At 43.0% G+C, this 13,829-nt stretch overlaps 1 protein-coding gene and 1 non-coding gene across 2 annotated transcripts in view; one reads left to right on the top strand and one right to left on the bottom strand.

Moving 5' to 3' along the window:
- The window catches only part of MYO16 (myosin XVI), a 345,270-nt gene extending 342,604 nt beyond the window's left edge, over positions 1-2,666 (bottom strand). The window contains exon 1 of the mRNA XM_052705804.1: positions 2,510-2,666. The gene's annotated coding sequence lies outside the window, so the exon portion shown is untranslated. The remainder of the gene's footprint in view (positions 1-2,509) is intronic.
- A 2,967-nt stretch (positions 2,667-5,633) lies between these two features.
- Positions 5,634-5,706, top strand: TRNAV-AAC (transfer RNA valine (anticodon AAC)). Its single transcript has one exon. It is a non-coding gene; the product is annotated as a tRNA-Val (tRNA).
- Positions 5,707-13,829: the final 8,123 nt, after the last annotated feature.

Raw genomic sequence — 13,829 nt, 5'->3', positions numbered from 1 at the left:
AAATGTCACTGAAAAAACACAGAATGTGCAAGTGAGGTTGGTTTGCTAGGCTACGATCTGGAAGACAGTACAGAGCCAAAGCGCAGTTTAACCTGAGATACAGACCAAGTGCTTTTGGGCTGCACTGACTTCTTCACTCATTTTAAGGCTAACAAAATGTTTTCTACTTTGTACAAGTCTATAAAAAATGACAAAGAAAAAATGCTTATGAACACCTGGATGAAAGGATCATTCACATCTGAAGAACATTTTCTGCTATATCTTGCAATTAAACAAAAAAAACACACCTGTGGTGCACATCTGCCTAAACTGGGTTTTTAAGCATATTTTCTACAAAACAAGCAATCAAATCATACTCTGAAATAACCTGTTGGCTGGATAACCAAGTGAGATGGAAGAAGCTCACATTCAGATCTGTAATCCATCTTGTTAAGAGTGTCCCACTTATTACAGGTGCTCATTTCACGATCATTTTGTCAGTTTCCATGTCAAAGCTCAGAAATCATTCCCCTCAAAAAAAGTTAGAATGTGGTTGAAGCTGTCATTCAGTCAAAAATGGTTTAAGAAGGCTTTAACCTAGATGGTTATTTTCCTTGGTATGACACCCTAAGCATGGTATTTTATAGATACTTTCAAGCAAAGATCTGAATTTAGCACTCAAATGTTGTTTTACAGGAGTGCTTGCCAAGTGCTTTTCATCTCATTATGCTGGTTTGAAATAATGGTACTACTTAAAGTAACATCATGCTAGCATAAAACGCAAGAGCGATTTCAAAGCAGCACAATAAACCACTGTTCCATGATGGTCAGTTGCCTCAACCAACATTACAAATTCCAAACCACTCAAGCTCCATTTAATTTCTATGGTACAATTTAAAAATATACTATGCCCAAAGCGCATTTACTGAAATCAATTTGTACACTACACCCAGTTGGAAGTATTTTGATCTTTCAATTAGAAGATTTTGAACATTTCTCACTTTCCACATTGAACACGTGCTCTGTGCACTGTACTTCAAACATTATTGCTAACGCTTGCTACATTAATAGATAATCAAGAAAGACTGAGCTCACAATGAGCAAACACTATAACAGAATAGACAAAGCCAGTTTCAACCTGGAAACTTTCAGTTTTGGTCTAACCTGTGTAACACCTGACAAATCACTTCCACTCTGTTCCTTCCTCTTACAAATTGCTTGCTGTTCCTATGTCATCCCTTCAGGCCAAGGGTTGGCTTTCTCTTTGCATAATGTGATTTACAGCTGGGATATCTTGAATGCTACTGTAACACAAAATCACTTTAACAGTTCAGAGCTCTGCTCCACCAATCACCCTAATCCCAGCCTTTATTGGTGCTGTTAATGGCATCCCTGCTGCTCCCCAACAATAGTCCAGCCAAGAAAACTTGTCCCATCGCTCTGAACCTTCTGCACATATGCACATTTTTCCTCCCCCTCGGGCCACATCTCACACACTGGCAACGAAATCTAAACTTACTCTATATTCAGCAAAAGGTGATGTTTTTTCATCCAAAAAAAACATTCCTGAAGTAAAATGCTGCCTAAAAGGTTACTGCATCTGCACTGCCTGCTCCATCTCGGTTTCAAACACTGATGACAATGAGTGTAGACAACCCTTGGAGAATGCAGAGCTCCAGAGCGTGGTCTCAGGGACCAAGGTCTGCCTGAGCTTTCACCCAGACTCCAGCCCTGCCCGGAGCCCCGGGCTGCTGCCTCACTCACCCCTGCCCTCTGCGGGGGCTGACACTGAGCTTGGCAGCACAGGTTTTCCACTTAGAACAATAAGTCCAAAAGTTTCCCACAGCAAGAAAGTTCACAGCACAAACATATAAATCACATCCTCCTCCTCTTCTTCCCGGCTGACTCTAACACGGAATCTTCCAAAGGGAAGGAGGACAGAGCCATTTTCCCCCAACGCAACCCCCAGAGCCAACACTCCCAGCACCCTCACGACCGGGCTCCAAGGGCTGCAACCCCAACCCCCAGTGACCGCATTCGAATCGAGGGTCCCCGGCCCGGCCCGGGACCTACCTGATGCAAGCCAGCCCGGCACACAGCACTGCCCCTCAGTCCCCTCGGAAGGCACTCTTCCTCAAAACACTGCGACAGAATCGATTGACGATAGCGACGAAAACCGGTGTCGATAAGGAAACCCGCGCCCCGCCCCGCTGCCCGCCGGCCCCGACGCGTGCGGGAGGGCTCCCTCAGCCCGGCACTCCTCATCCCCCACCCGCACCGGGGCAGGGCTGGCGCCGGGCTGCCGGGACGCGCGCAGAGAAGATAAATACGAATAAATAAATAAACGTTAAAGGACTTAAAAAAAAAAAAAAAAAAGGGGGGGGGGGGGGGAGAGAAAAAAGAAATAAATGAGGGGAAAAAAAAAAGAGAAGAAAAAAAAAAAAACATCCACACACCAACCACACTCGCAGAATCAGCTCCCCAGCCGTGCCTCCTTCACAAGGGCTGTGCCTCCCAGCCCGGCACTCACCTCGAATAGACGCAGCCGAGGCACAGTCGCCTCTCCTCCAGTGGCACTTCCACTTTCCCACCGGGTCTTTCTTTGCGGCACGGTACACCCGGTCGCTCCCGTGCCTCTCCGTGCCCTCTCTCCCGGCTGGCCGCTCGCCTCCGCCTCCCTGCGGTGCTCGGCCACTGGAGCGGGCTGTGGCGGCCTCCCAGCGCCCCGCCCCGGTACCTGCCCGGAGCCCCCGCCCCTCAGAGCCTTTCTCTCTGTGCTCGGAATGGACCCGACCACGCGTGTCGCGTCTCCGCTTTTTCTTTTTTCCTTTTTTAATATACATATATTTTAATTATTTTCCCCAAGTTCATTGTCTGCCCGTCTCAGCCAGCGCGTTGCCTGAGGGAGGGGGGCAGGGAGGTTGTTTGGGTTGGAGAGCCCCGGTGGAGTTGAGTGCAACAAAGAGCCGCTCGGATTCCCCGCTGGCACTTAATGCCCAACAAAAGGGAAACGCTGAGAATGTCATAATTATCGCCCCGTGTGATGGAGGCTGCAACAACACTTGGTACGAGGTTTGGAGTTTGACGATAAATGGCAGCGTGGATGCGTCTGTTTCTGCCCCGGTGTTGTAAGCAGCTCGCTCACACCCTGCTGCTTGCATGCTGTGTGTGCTGGCACCAGAGGCAGAAAGCTTGCAAACAGCATAAAGGCAGAGCAGCCACAAGTCCCTGAGGACGAAGCAGCTTTCTGCTGGCTGATGGAATGGTGAAATTGGTGTGAAGGTACATCACCCACAGGTGAGAGCCCTGCTTGACTTCTGGCTAAAGTACCTATGCATCTGTGCAGCAGCTATTTTCCAGAATTACCTAAAGCCCACGTGTAAGTTTTCTCCTCGTTGGTCATAAACAGTGCTCACAGGGTGATGGTATCCCTGGAGGTGGGCAGTGTGGACACCCTGTCTCCATGTAAAGCTCAGCTGTGACCCACCTCCATATTCACTCAAGCTTTGTAGAGAAGCCTGAGGTGCTGGTTGCACACCTGACAAAAGCTCTAGCTTTACATGGAATTTTAGGGCCCCACCACCTGAATATTTAGTGTCCCGGTTAAACATGCAATCTACATGAATGCTTATGGAGGCAGGGTGTTCTGTCCTGTGCCTGAGAGCAGCAGGAGCAAAGGATTACAAGGCCTGAAGGAAGGAAACAAGGAGAGTCTATAGCTGGGTGCTGGGATGCTTGGTTAGGAAATATGCTTCCAGGACAGTCTCTGTGTTGGCAATGTTGGTTAGGAAATATGCTTCCAGGACAGTCTCTGTGTTGGCAATGTTCATTACAAGCAGTAGAGTAGAGACCTACATCCAGCTGGATGGTGTCCTCTGGCTCCTTTTGGCCTAGCAGGCCTCAACAGGACTTGGAATCGCACCAAAGCATAGAATAGAACAGAATCATAGAATCATTAAGATTGGAAAAGACCTCTCGGATCATCTAGTTCAACCGACAGCCCATGCCCACCATGCCCATTAACCATGTCCATCAGTGCCGCATCCACATGGTTCTTGAACACCTCCAGGGATGGTGACTCCACCACCCCCCTGAGCAGCCTGTTCCAGCCCATCACCACTCTTTCTGAGAAGATATTTTTCCTAATATCCAGCTTGAACCTCCCCCTGCGCAACTTGAGGCCATTCCCTCTTTTCCTCTCACTGCCACTTTCCCAAAGAACAGACTGAAATCTTGGCAGGGGAGAGCTGGAGAGCTGAGGAAGGCCTGCAGTGACTTTATGGCTCGCTGGGCAAACACTGTAAATAATCAGCTGCTATGCAAAAGGCAGGTAAATTCCTTCCTGTGCTCAATAAGCAACTTTCATTCATAAGAGCTGTCATTTCCTATTGATTTCCACTCAGTCCAGAAAGACTGATGCCTTGGTGGTAAGGATCTCCTGGAAGCCCTTCGTGGTGCCTCTTTCCTTTGCCCAAGTAATGTAGGCTTTTGTTCTGAGGTCACCTTCCCTGCTTTGGGGACTGGGCATCTAAAATGGAAATGAAGCAATAGCTGTATAAGGTGTCCGAGATCATGCTCACTACCTCCATGTCTCTCTGTAGTTCATTTTACTTTGACAGTACCCCGCCTGACCCAGTAGATTATCACTTCAAAGCAGCCATATCAAGCCAAACAGAAATCTTTCACAGTGTTCCTGCAAACTACAACATTTAAAAGTTTATTTACCAAGCTAATTGTGCTGAAAGTCATTGAGGAGATTCAGGTGAGACTAAGTGTAGAGGAAAATCCCTGCAGGCTGAAAGGCTTTCTCTCAAGTGAGAAATCTGAAAAAGTTATGAAAAAATAAGAGCTACAGGCTGTGACTTATGGTTCTTGGGAGAATAGAAACTAGTACTGGTATGGAAAAACAACAACAACAACAAGACATTTGCTGATGTTTCAGAGCCTTGAGCAAAGCACAGAAAAGCTGAGATCACAGTGAGGACCCCAGCAGAAAGCTGTCACAAAGGGCTTGGAGCTACCTGCTGTCCTAAAAGTGGCAGTCCTACCCTGACACTTCCCATGTTGGAGCAAAACATGAGCAAACCTGATAGAAGGCCAATATTTTTTCATGACTAGTTTTTCTTCCAGGACAGAGCCTGGCATTAGATGGCTGAGAAAGGAGCAGAGAGCAGGTGCAAAGCTGGAACGGGAGCTGGGGATGGCTCTTTGGGCAGCTAGGTCTGACTGAGCCATCCTGCAAAGCTCCTCTCTCAGGGAAGATCCCAGGAGAGAGCTTAAATCTTAAATCTCGTTCCTCCTGTGTATGCTATGTAACCTGGATGGCAAAAATGGACGGTTGGAGGAGGAGACAGACTGCTCACAGCTAGGAAACCAGCAGGCAGAAGGAAGACCTCATGCCTGAGAAGCTGCAAACTGTAGAAATGTTTCATATGACTTTAGAAGGAAAGTATGAAGTAGGAACGAAAGCTTCATGGGAGTGAGGCAGGAGGAGGCCGTGCATCTTTTGAAGCTCCCGTCTGAAGAAATGAGGGAAGCGCCGCTCCCGGTCTGCACGCAGCCCACCAAGAGGGCCGCGGCCACCGAGGCGTCTCGTGGATTGAAGCCCTCAGGGAAACGTGCCGGTGCGGCCGACGCACCCCACAGCGCGCGCAGTTTCCGTAGTGTAGTGGTTATCACGTTCGCCTAACACGCGAAAGGTCCCTGGTTCGAAACCAGGCGGAAACATCCTTTTTTTCCCCTCCACTCCAACGCCGCCTGCTTTCAGCCCACAACCTCCTACCTGCGGGCAAGCGCGGACACACCAACTCACTCACACCAGCCCTGCGAAAAACCACCACCAAGTGCCCAAATTACAACCTGCACACCACACCAGCACTGCGCACTTGCAGCCCACAACGCCAACCATTTTCTGGCCTGCATCAGCGGAGGGGTGGCCAGCAGGGAGTGGAAGGCAATCCTGCCCCTCTGCTCTGTTCTTATGAAGCCACATCCGGTGTACTGCATCCAAGCTTGGGGCCTCGGGCAAAAGAAGAGTGTGGAACTGTAGGAGCCGGTCCAGAGAAGAGCCATGAAAAATATCAGAAGGCTGGAGCACCTCTCCTATGAAGTCAGGCATAGCAGCTGGGCTTGTTCAGCTTCGAGAAGAAAAGGCTTCAGGGAGACATCATTGTGTCCTTCTGCAACTTAAAGGGAGATTAAAAGCAGGAGGGGAAACAAAGTTTTTACATGATGATCTATCAAGGAAGGCAAGGGAGAATGGCTTTGAACTAAAAGAGGGGAAGCTTAGATTAGATATTCAGAAGGAATTCATTACTCAGAGGGCAGCGAGGTGCTGGCACAGCCCAGAGAAGCTGTGGTGCCCCATCCCTGGAGGCACTCAAAGCCAGGTTGGATGGGGCCCTGGGCAGCCTGAGCTGGTGAGGGGCAGCCCTGCCCAGGGCAGCAGTTGGGTGGGCTTTGAGCTCCCTGCCAGCCCAAAGCGTTCCGTGATTCTATGATTCCATGAAATGCGTACTCCTTCTTTCATTTATAGTTATTAATCTAAATTACTGTCATAACCTGCGAAGAAATTACTGCTGCCTGCCACTCCCTGGGAGCATGCCATTATATATCTTTTCTGAATCAGAAGGAATTTGAAATTATTTTGAGCTGTCAGTCAGCTCCTTCCTTAACCTGCTACTGGTGGGAAATTCCAGGGTGGTTGCACCAAGAAACTTTCCAAGTAAAAGAGTAGAGACTATCTAGAAGAAGCCATGGAAATTCCTATGGTATGAACATTACCAAAATGCCAAGCATGCAGTGGAATACTATTCCATGCAGCTGAGACATTGTAGTGTAATGGGAAGAGGAACTGACCTTCTGTGGTTTTTCTGAGGCTGCCTTCCTATGTTCAAGTGGATCAATTTTCAGATTTTCACACTTCATTATTATTATTTTCTCCAAATCAAGTCACATAAAGATGATGTCAACACCACTCTATACTCAGGATATATTCAACCTGCATATTTCTTTTATACTTTTTTTTTTTTTTTCCCCTTGTGGAAATATAATTTCAGCTACAAGAGCTGGAGAGAGAGGGGCCCAACACTCCCTCTTCTTGTCCCCAACTGCTATAGCACATACTGCGTAGACGTGTTGGCTGCTTTTTAACAGGACAGTCATTTGTCAAAGAAAAACCTGTGCAGTTTGACAGCTTCAACCTTGGGTAGGAGGTATGAATCATTGCCTGAAAGCTGGGAGACACTAGGTTCATGTGAATTGCATGGGGTGAAGTGAGGACAGCAACAGGTTTCTAGACAGAACTGCAGCAATGTCAGAAAGTAAAACTGGAGAAGCTGGGTTGGAAAAGATTGGAGTTAGAGAAAGGAAGATGCCAAAAATACCTAGTTTTCTAACTTTTAAGGCATTTCAGTTCAGCTGCATATACACGTAGTCAAAGAAATTTATCTAATAGATAAGATAATAACCTACCATGGCCACGGAGATGTTAGGTGATGCAAAATATGAGAAGAAAGTGACCTGGAATATACACATCAAAGGACTGCACTCTACTGCTTGCTATAGAACACCTACATTAAAGAGCTCTATTTTTTAAGTTACACAGCATCACAAAAAATGTCGGGAGAAAAGAGAACAGAGAAAAAGGAAAGGGAACAGATAAGGAATTTTCTTTTCAGAAGAGAAAACATCTTTATACATAACCAATACACAACGACCCGACTTCCTTGGTTCTGGCAAATAAATGTCCTTGCTGAAGTTATCCACCAAGGTTAATGAAACATTATGAAAGGTAGTCAAGGAGAAAAAAAAATTGTATCCATTCAAGTGTATATGAATTTCACAGTATTTTTGTGCCTGTCACTTCTAATTATACTCCTCAATGCTTATTTATTTCATCTAAGACAATGACGAGCTCAGATTGCTTTCTTTCTCTAGCTCTGTTAGCTGAGTTCATCAGTAAGAAGTGTTTTCTAGATAAAATTTCTATATCCTAACCCAGAGACTCATGTATCATTTTCTGTTCTGACATTAAATGAATTACTAGATTGGATAGGTCTTTCTAATACAGGTACAAATAAGGGAAATTAAAAGGAAGTATCAAAATTTATCTTGTACTGTAATCAGGGGTTTCCTCTTTCACTGCTTTAAATTTTCTGTTTGTCTAGGTCCATTCTGTACAATGGACCAAATGCTAAGCTTGGGCAAACTGACAGAGCTATAGATTTCTATCAGTGGTTTTGCATTAATCAAGGTCCACGGTATTTTAAAACACCACACATCTTCGTGACAATTAGTTTGGGAAAGTACGAAATTGGAAATACTGGAGCAGTACTAACCTCTGAATAACACCACTACTGATGTGAATTTATGACTCCATAAGGGCCCATCACAACAATAAAATTACTGATTGTTGATGTGTTAATTGAAGATTGGATTACCAACAGCTTCAGCTGCTTCATGATGGCTCCATTTTAAATAATGAATTAGTTGCCCTTGGCTTCTACAGAGGGAAATATGTTATGTCGGTAGAAGTAAATATTCAGAAAACTTACATTTAGGCATTCTAAAAACTTTTGCCTGAAATATTCATGTCAGGCAACTGCGCCATATATTCTTACAATTTACATCTCTGCTTGAATGTTTTACGTAGTAAGGTCAGGCACACAAAATTCATTATTTTGGGACTGAAAAACACTAGCTTCATGACTGTTGTACCAACGTAAGGCAGGAGATATCTGTATTTAGTTGTATTTTGTTTATCTACTTTTTCTTCTGTTACATCTGGACAGATGAAGCTTCATTTATTTTAAATTATTAATGAATCATTTTTATAAACTTGTGCTTAGGGAGGGACTTTTTGTTCACTGGAATTCCAATCAGTTCCTTAATACTACCAGTTCAAAACCTACTTTTGACAAGAGAAGCTTTTTCAAAGGAAAGGTGTGCAGAAATGGAATCAGATTATCAGAGCTTACACTTACTATGTATTCACTGAACAACAGTAAATAATAATGTCCTTATCCTATCAGAGTTTCTAAATGGACATTGGTTAAAATGAGAGGATCTATTCCACATTAATCCCCAACCTGAATAAGGCAGAGCCCTAAAATGACTATGTTTCTGATATGCCAAGCAAATACCCTATATACTTTTTGTTCTCCATGGGTCTTTTACTTCTTCTGATCTTTTACTTCAATTCTCTCTACAAAGGTTTTACTTACATGCTGATGAGAAAAAGGAGTGTTTTTAGTGTCTTAAGAAAGACGTGGGTTGTAATTGTGATTTCACGGGCCTCTCAGAAATGCTGAATCTTTAAAAATGATATTCTTCTTTTACATCCTTTAATCAGTTTAATACTGCCTATAAATGCTTTCAGACAAAAAATGTCATGATCCTTACTTATAGAAATTTAACTCTCATCGCTTGCCGCAGAAGCTTTCATTTTATTACTGATATGTGTATTATTTTGTAACAAAAATACTGTACAGCATTGCAAACGTGAGCCTCAGTGAAGCAAGGTACGCAGCTGGACAGACTATCTCAAATCACAAAGCACTGTATCTGTGCTCTCCTGCTACATGGCGTGTGGCAGCACTCTGCAGGTCACATTCCTCAAATGTTTACATTGCTTAGTTGGAGGCTTTTTCTGGGACATGCTCTTGGAAAAACATGGGGGAAATGCCAAAAATTCATAACCCTTACCATGCCCTGCATAGTTCAGGCAAACCACATCACTGCTGTGTTCCAGTGCTCCAGCACAGATTCCCCAAAGCCATTTACAGTGACTGTTCTGAGGCAAAGGAAGCTAGCTGGAATGAATCAGTTGGACAAAACTGAATCAAGGTACCTGCAACAAAACTAAAAATAGGAGAGAAAGCATGGTTGTCTCAACAAGAGATGGATAAGGTGAGGACGTGAAGTACTTCAGAGGAACTTGACTCCTTGAATGCAATCAGAAAGGAAGGAGAAGAACAGAGAGAAGAAGGAGAAAGAAAGGAAGGGGAGAAGAAAAAAACCTCTCCAGAGAAAGCGATGATGATTAAACATTCTATACTTTCATATAACTTAAAGGCTAACCTCCACTTTCATAGATAAACAAAGTGACCTCATTCAGGGCTACAGAACCAACCCTGCCATACCCCTCTTTTTCTGCAAACATCCCACATCCTGGGGAGTCACATCTGAGCACAGTCATCAGGGATATTCTCCCACTCCACAGGAAAATCAGCCTGGTTGTCTCCAACTGGTTGTTGATCACTGTCTTTTCACTGACATTGCCTGAACGTCCCTAGTTTAGTCGATAGCTTAATAGCTGCTAGACCTTCACAGTTTGGTAGCAGGGTGAAATTCCCAAGAGTTTCATGTAGCTGATCAAAAGGCTGGGAACTACTACATCTGGCAAACAGAGATATGATCTTTCAGATCCAGTGTCCTCTGGGTTGGGCTAAAGGACTGGCGAGAGGGGTGCTTGTTTCTTAGACCAATCTGCTGATGCCATAACCTCGGAGGGTCTTTAGGTGCACCTAACTGAATAGGCTGACTCTCAAAGGTGTCAGTTATTATTTACTCAAGTGCCTTTTACTTCATTTTTTACCTTGTAAACACAAGTAGAACATATTCTCATTTGAATTAACCTTTCAGTACAGAAAAGTTCAAACTCAGGGAATTGGTGAATTCCTCAGATGACTTAGTGGCCGTATAAAATATGACCTTTCCATTAGTTTTTCTAGATGTCTGACTTGGCAAATAGCAAAATAATCCTTATTGAAATTGTTTAGTAGTGGAATTAAAACAGCATTGACAAGGCTGGAAAGCTCATGCATTGACTTATTTATATTTTTACACATTTACAAAATTCAGGACTTGTTTTTAAAGTGATAGACAGATAGACATACACCAGATACCAATGTGGCAGTGTTGAAGTATAAATTACCAAACTAATATTCACTTGAAATGTATGGTTCAAATAAAATGACCTGAATTTACAAATTCAGGAGTTATTGGAATCAGCAAAGAAGCTATTAATGAAAAAATGACTTCTTGTCATTGTAGCTCAACAGACTAAGTCATTTCAGATTCCAAACTACGCTCAGTTGTTCATGGCCATCTCATCTAAAGATGTCTTTACCAGCAGGCTATAAAGTGAAGGTTTAAACTGAGCAAGTTTGTTATGCACCTTTTTTTTTCAATTCAATTTAAATAAAAAGTTGAAACTTTTGTCAGTGTTTCCAGTCATCTGCTTATTATGACAGCTTCGACAAAATCACCCAGAAGCAGAGATCTCTTGCATTTCCCCTTGCACCAACAGAGAAGAGGGCATCCATCTCAGACCATACAGCACAATCCCAATGAACCTTCACATTCATTTCAAGATCCTATTTCAAATATATGATGCCATCATAATTGTTTCAGTGAAGCAGTGCTGAGAAATCCTGTTGTGGTGTGTCACTCTTGTTGTTGATGAGTTTTGCCTGCGAAAGACTGAATAAGTTTTCATTCAACCTAAGAAGAGCCAAGCATTAAGCAACCAGGAATGAAAGTGACTGTAGGAAGCTCAGGAAATATGTTCAAAGTCTTGGAGACAGAAGGTAGCCCAAATAGTATGGTAATATGTTGAAACTCTTCACTGTCCCCTACAAGGACGATATGTTATGTAAAGAATTTCCTTTGTAGATGGAGCTTGGCAGAATGCTACCTCCTACCAAGTTAGCATGTGAAAAAAACTGTATTAACATGTTGTAGAGGACTTCCTTTGGAAATAATTCCAGAACAGATTTTTGAATTCTGCAACAAGGCATTCTTAGCATAATTGACCCTGGCTGAACAATCTAAGTTGGCAAGTTCTTTCCTTCATATGTAGGATGGATCTTAGAGCTGAAATACATGAAACAAAAGCAGAAGACAGAAGAGGTGAAATAATAAGTGTGCCAGCATGTAAGAAACATCTATTTTGAATGGTAATCTATGCCTTCCAGAAATCCTACATCTATTTCAAGAAGACCTCTCACAGGTAGAATTTCTTTGGCTGCAGAATATTTGTTAGACCTAATGCTCAGTGTTCCAGGCCTTGTAGGGTTTATTAAGAAAGATTGGGCTGTGAAACAAGGAAGATAGATTATAGAAGTTACCTTGAAAAACAGAAGTAGTCTCTGCTACTCTTTGCACTGTTGCATCATATTCTACACTGCTTAATGCCAGCTTGCACAACTAGCAATAGGATTAAAGTAAGCTACAATAAAACAGAAAGACTAGTGCATCCACTGAATGTGTGGAAAATGGAAAGCTCAAGTGTCCACATCTAGACAAGTCTGTAAATTAGAAAATAAAGTAGGTCTGTGTATTTTGGTAGGCATTTTGAAAGACTGTTAAAAAAAATAAACCAGAAGCATATAATAGAATTAGGGTCACAGCGTACATTCTTTATTGTTGTGATCTACTGGGTATTAGTTGAGCAGTATCCCAGATGCCACAGTTTAGGTGTAATCATCTAGTACAAAGAGAAGATTCTCAGATTTCAATAGAAATAAGCTATTTCTGAATTTATTCTAAGGCCTAATCAGAACAACCTGGGTTTGTAGGCTGTGCCCATTGGTGACACCATTTTACGTTCTCTGGATAAGTTAGGTTAGGGTATGGACTAAAACACATTAGTCTGCCCCTATTAAGTCTGACTAACAGTTAATACCAGCAGAATAGTCTCAGAGGTGAAGAAACAGCAAATGTGACACAGACCTATAGAGAAAAGTATGGTAAAATTCATGGAGGCTCCAGTAAGGCTACGCTGGATAGGATTTCCACAAATCCACCAGAACCAATCTTCAGCAAATTCATTTCCGTGGCACTCCTTTCTCCCCTTATTTTAGTCATACTCTTTGTGGCAAGAATAGTTTTCTTTTTCTTATCTGCCCCTTCAGGCCTGGATGCAGATAGTCTTCCTCTCCCATACGTATGGACATATGAAAACTGGATGGGAAAAATTTCAGGATGAAGTCCAGTTGCCTTCCCTTCCTTGACCTGGAAATGATGAAGACCCTTTTGCTATTGCACACACACACCTCTCACTGCTGTATATGAGAAATGAAGCTCATAGACAAAGGGATTATAGAAGGTATAAAAGCTTCTAGGCTATATGTAATTTCAGGTAAGGTTTGCCTTCTCCAGTTTGAAACAGTTTGATATTTGAAAATAGTCAAAATTTCCTTCCAGTCAAAAGGAAATGCTCAGTTAGCTTTAACTGTGTAAGAAGAAAATGCCAAACTTTGTGTTACCACTCCACTCCAATAACAGAATAGCTGTAGAATATGTACAATGAAAGTCCTATGCAAACTTTACGTAATAATCTTCGTAAGATTATCTTAAAGACAAATGGTTTTCATTGTACAATATTAATTATCAGTAACAATGAAGAATGGGTTAAATTCAACTGAACAGATAAATATAAAAAAAGGCTAAATTATTTTTCCTTAAATGAGGCAAGCTTACCTGGAATGCTGAGGTATCAGAAAGAAAGAAAAAAAGAAGAGTGATAGAGGAGCCTCCTCCATCTCATACTTTATCTAGACAAGTGTGACATTCCAGCTTTTTCCTTAGCAATACCAAAGAAACTAAGTACCTGTAGGTGTATATCTCAGATGTACTCACCTTTGTATCTCCGGGGACCTGGTGAGACAAAGGGGTTAAATCATGTTTACCCAGAATGTATACTTGGTCTTCTTTAGCTCCCTGGAACTTGTTAGCACTTTGAGGACCAATTCACTAAGAATGAATAATGCCATGAATGACATCAGCTTCCGCCAACATGCAAAAGGTTACTATGGTAATGGAGAAAGTTTTTCACAGTACAAAAC

Source organism: Tympanuchus pallidicinctus, unplaced genomic scaffold, assembly GCF_026119805.1.
Source record: "Tympanuchus pallidicinctus isolate F22 unplaced genomic scaffold, pur_lepc_1.0 scaffold6, whole genome shotgun sequence".
Classification (NCBI taxonomy): domain Eukaryota; kingdom Metazoa; phylum Chordata; class Aves; order Galliformes; family Phasianidae; genus Tympanuchus; species Tympanuchus pallidicinctus.
This window is presented reverse-complemented; position numbering and strand designations above follow the sequence as displayed.